Source organism: Pongo pygmaeus, chromosome X (assembly GCF_028885625.2).
Source record: "Pongo pygmaeus isolate AG05252 chromosome X, NHGRI_mPonPyg2-v2.0_pri, whole genome shotgun sequence".
In the NCBI taxonomy this organism is placed as follows: Eukaryota; Metazoa; Chordata; class Mammalia; order Primates; family Hominidae; genus Pongo; species Pongo pygmaeus.
Genome location: NC_072396.2, coordinates 18,926,475 through 18,931,415, shown reverse-complemented (window position 1 = coordinate 18,931,415; position 4,941 = coordinate 18,926,475).

The following is a 4,941-nucleotide window of genomic DNA, read 5'->3' as shown; positions in this document are numbered from 1 at the left end:
CTCCAGCCTGGGCGACAGAGCGAGACTCAGTCTCAAAAAAAAAATTAAATAAATAAAAATAATGGGAAGCCACTGCATTTTAGGGGTAGTCTGTTATGCAGCAACAGATAACTGATACAATGCCTAAGACAAAAAACAAAAAACAAAAAACATGAATTTGCACACCTTGGCTTCCAAAATCAAGAAAACACCTATATTACTGTTCTAGTAGGAGAAAGATCTTGAAACCTATTGACATCTGTCAATAATCCAACTATGTCACTTCAGCCAACTCTGTTAGTCTCTCATATATGAAAACTTCTTTTTTTTCTTTTTTTTTTTAACAAGAATTGCTAGCAAATGGCCAGGTTGGCTTGTGTTCATCTGCCCAACAAAGATTAATAAGTACCTGTTATATAGAAAACACTGTACTTATCACGGTGGGGATACACAAAGGGAGCCAATCATCATAAGCTACATTTTCCTGATTATTTATCCTTCAAACTGTTAACAAACATGGACATAATCAAAAAGTAATCGTGGAAAAAAAAGGAAAGAGGCTGTTACTTTACTCATTCATTAATAAGGCAATCAACTCCTGAAAACATCACATAGATTAGCCAAATAAAAACAAAAGTTTATTATTTTACTAATTAGCTTCACCAGTGTAAAATATGTAACTTCAAGACTGTCTTAGTCCAGTTTGTGCTGGTATAACAGTATACCTGAAACTGGGTAACTTATAAAGAAGAGATTTATTTCTCACGGTTCTGAAGGCTGAGAAGTTCAAGGTTGAGGATCCAGCAGCTGGTGAGGGCCTTCTTGCTGAGTCACCGATGGTGGAAGGGAGGAGTGCAAGAGAGCACATGAGAAAGAGAGAGAGGGAAAAGGGGCTGAACTCATCCTTTTATCAGGAATCCACTCTCATGATAACTAACCCACTCCTATGATAACAGCATTAATCCATTCATGGGAGCAGCGTTCTCATAATCTAATGACCTCTTAAAGGTTCCACTTCTCAACACTATTACATTGGGAATTTTTTTTTTTTTTTTTTTGAGACAGGGTCTCCCTCTGTCACCCAGGCTGTAGTGCAGTGGCTTGATCTCAGCTCACTGCAACATTTCCCAAGTAGCTGGGACTACAGGTGTGTGCCACCACGCCTGACTAATTTCTGTATTTTTAAATTATTTTTTTGTAGAGATGGGGTTTCGCCATGCTGCCCAGGCTGGTCTTGAACTCCTGGGCTCAATCCATCCTCCCACCTTGGCCTCCCAAAGTCCTGGGATTACGGGCATGAGCCACCACATCTGGCTGAATTGGGGATTAAATTTCCAACACATGAAAGGGATACGTTCAAACCAAAGACTTTGCAGAGAAGGAAATTTCAACATGTCTTATTGTCAATTCATTGGCTTCCAAGTAAAAGAGTATCTAACTACACATGCCAATTTAATGGTTGCAAAATCTCAGGCTCCTTTGGAAACTTTATCTGTAATGAATGCATTTACACAAGGCAAGGTCTAGGCAATAGTGTTGGTTTTATGGGCCCCAGCCTCCCTGTCTACTCTTTTTCCCAACCTCCCTGTGATCTCAGATTTAGTTCTCCCAGTAATCTCCTACCTTCTCCTCTTTAAAAGTAGCTCTGAGAGGCCGGGCATGGTGGCTCACGCCTGTAATCCCAGCACTTTGGGAGGCCAAGGCGGGCGGATCACCTGAGGTGGGGAGTTTGAGACCAGCCTGACCAAGGTGGAGAAACCCCGTCTCTACTAAAAATAGAAAATTAGCCGGGCGTGGTGGCATATGTCTGTAATCCCAGCTACTTGCGGGGAGGCAGGAGAATTGCTCGAACCTGGGAGCCAGAGGTTGCAGTGAGCCGAGAACGTGCCACTGCACTCCAGCCTGGGCAACAGAGCTAGACTCCATCTCAAAAAAAAAAAAAAAGTAGCTCTGAAAAAACACTTGATAAATTCATTGAAACCAGCCTATAATGTTAATGTGTTGTGTGTAATCTTTACCGGCAATTGGCATTCTAACAGTAACCAATTAATCAACAAATCAATATGACAGAAGCAAAACCTCTAGTTATAAAAATCCAACATTCAGTGAAACTACCAACATTATTCATAATAGTCAAAAAGTGGAAACAACACAAACATCTATGGAGTGATGAATGGTTAAACAAAATGTGTTCTATCCATACAATGGAATATCAGTTGGCAATAAAAAGGAATGAAGTACTGATGCATGCTAAACATGGTTGAACATTGACAATGTTATACTAAATGGAAAAAGCCAGACAAAAAAGACCACACATTGTATGGTTCCATTTATATAAAATATCTAGAATAGGCAAATCCATAGAGACAGAAAATAGTTTGGTGATTGCCTGTGGCTGGAGGGGGGAGCTGGAAGGAAATGGGTAGTGACTGCTAATGGATATGGGATTTCATTTTTTTTCTTTTCTTTCTTTCTTTCTTTCTTCTTTCTTTTTCTTTTTCTTTTTTTTTTTTTTTTTTGAGACAGGGTCTCGCTCTGTCGCCCAGGCTGGAGTACAGTGGTGCGATCTTAGCTCACTGCAACCTCCACCTCCCAGGCTTAGGTGATCCTCCCACCTCAACCTCCCAAGTAGCTGGGACTACAGGCACACACCACCACGCTCGGCTAATTTTTAAAATTTTTTGTGGAGACAGGGTTTTGCTGTGTTGCCCAGGCTGGTCTCAAACTCCTAGTGGAGTGCAGTGGCGCAATCTCGGCTCACTGCAACCTGCACCTCCTGGGTTCAAATGATTCTCCTGACTCAGCCTCCCGAGTAGCTGGGATTATAGGCGTGTGCCACCACACCTGGCTAATTTTGTATTTTTAGGAGAGATGGAGTTTCACTGCATTGGCCAGGCTGGCCTCGAGCTCCTGACCTCAGGTGATCCACCCACCTCGGCCTCCCAAAGTGTTGTGATTACAGGCGTGAGCCACGGTGCCCAGCCTTGGATATGGGATTTCTTATTGGGGTGATGAAAATGTTCAAAAGTTGATTGTGGTGATGACGATTATACAACTCTGTCAACACTAAATCCACTGAATTGTATACTTAATTTTTTTTTTTTTTTTAAGAGACGGAGTCTCACTTTGTTGCCCAGGCTGGAGTGCAGTGGCACAATCATAGCTCACTGCCACCTCTATGAATTGTACACTTTAAATGGGTGACTTGTATGCGTTATGAATTACATCTCAAAAAATTATTTAATAAATGAGTCCAGGAGAATACACAGGGGGTTATACTATAAAAATCTCCTGTGTATGCCTGTGGGCTACTCAGGCCTACCCCTATGCTACTCAAATGTGTTCCTCAGACCAGCAGCACCTGAAAGCTCAGAAATGCAGAATCTTGGGCCCAGGCTCCTGAAATGGAGTCCATTTCACTGAGTCATGCCTTCTTTGTGGACCTAAAGCTTTTCAAAAGTTTTCAGTTAGGTAGAACCACGTAAGTTCATCAATGTTACAAAACAAAGTAAGGAAACAATCTTCTTTCCCTTCTAGAAAAGGAGCTGCTCTTATAACATTTGGCAATTTTTGGTGCCTGCTGCTTTTAGAAAGCAGATGGCACTGTAGGGCCGGGATAGGGGGCACGAGGGTGACTGCTAATGAGTGTTGCTTTGTGGGTAGTGAAAATATTCTGGAGTCGGATAGTGATGATCATTGCACAACTTTGTGAATATACTAAAAACATTGAATTGTACAATTTAAAAGGATGAACTTCATGGTATGTGAATTACTGTATATTTCAGTAAAGTTATTATTTACAAAAATCAGTGAGACAAGCAGAAGAGGCATTTTTGTAGAACTGGTAATAGTACTTCACAATGCCTAGAAATTCCACTGAATTTGTTTATACCAGGGTTTTTCAACATTATGACTGTTGACATTTTGGGCTGGCTTATTCTAGGGGATGGGGGCTGTCCTGTGCACTGTAGGATATTTGGCACCATTGATGGTCTGTACCCATTAGATGCCAGTAACACCCTCCTCCTAATTGTGACAACCCAAAATGCCTCCAGACAAGGCAGACCTTGCCAAATGTCCCCTTGGACACAAAATCATCCCTGCCTGAGAACCACAGACTTGCACACAAAGTTGGCCCTGCCTTTAAAATAAGGAAGCTTTTCCTTAAAAATAATCTGTGATTCTCTGGCATTGACAGGATTTCCTCCTGTTCTTTTCTCAGTGGAGATGGTAAATAAATGGTTAAATTCCTGTAATTACTTTTCAGTTGCCTAAATCCTTTATTTATAGATGACCTTCAGCCTTTTGCCTGTTCACTTATGCAACTTTTCTTCATCTGTCCCATTTTCAAGTCTGAATTCTTTTTACAACTATCCAATTGACCTTTATTTCTTAGTTTCTTTTAAAACGGGAAGTTTAAAAATGAAATAATGTCTCTGTCAGAGTCCAAGCAGGAAAAGAGAACAGGCTCTACATATAGCCAACAGAGATAATTGTTTTTTGTTTTTTGTTTTTAAGAGTCTCGCTCTGTTACCCAGGCTGGAGTGCAATGGCATGATCTTGGCTCACTGCAACCTCCACCTCCCAGGTTCAAGTGATTCTCCTGCCTCAGCCTCCCGAGTAGCTAGGATTACAGGCATGCGCCACTAAGCCCAGCTAATTTTTGTATTTTTAGTAGAGACAGGGTTTTGACCTGTTGGCCAGGCTAGTCTCAAAGTCCTGACCTCAGGTGATCTGCCCACCCCAGCCTTCTGAGTATCTAGGATTACAGGCGTGAGCCACTGTGCCTAGCCTAATTTTTGTATTTTTAGTAGAGATGGGGTTTCACCATGTTGGCCAGGCTGGTCTCAAACTCCTGACCTCAGGTGATCTGCCTGCCTCGGCTTCCCAAAGTGGCAAGCAGAGATAACTTAATGGAGGGAATTGTGAAACGGGAAAGGTGGGGTTCCCCAGAGATTACTG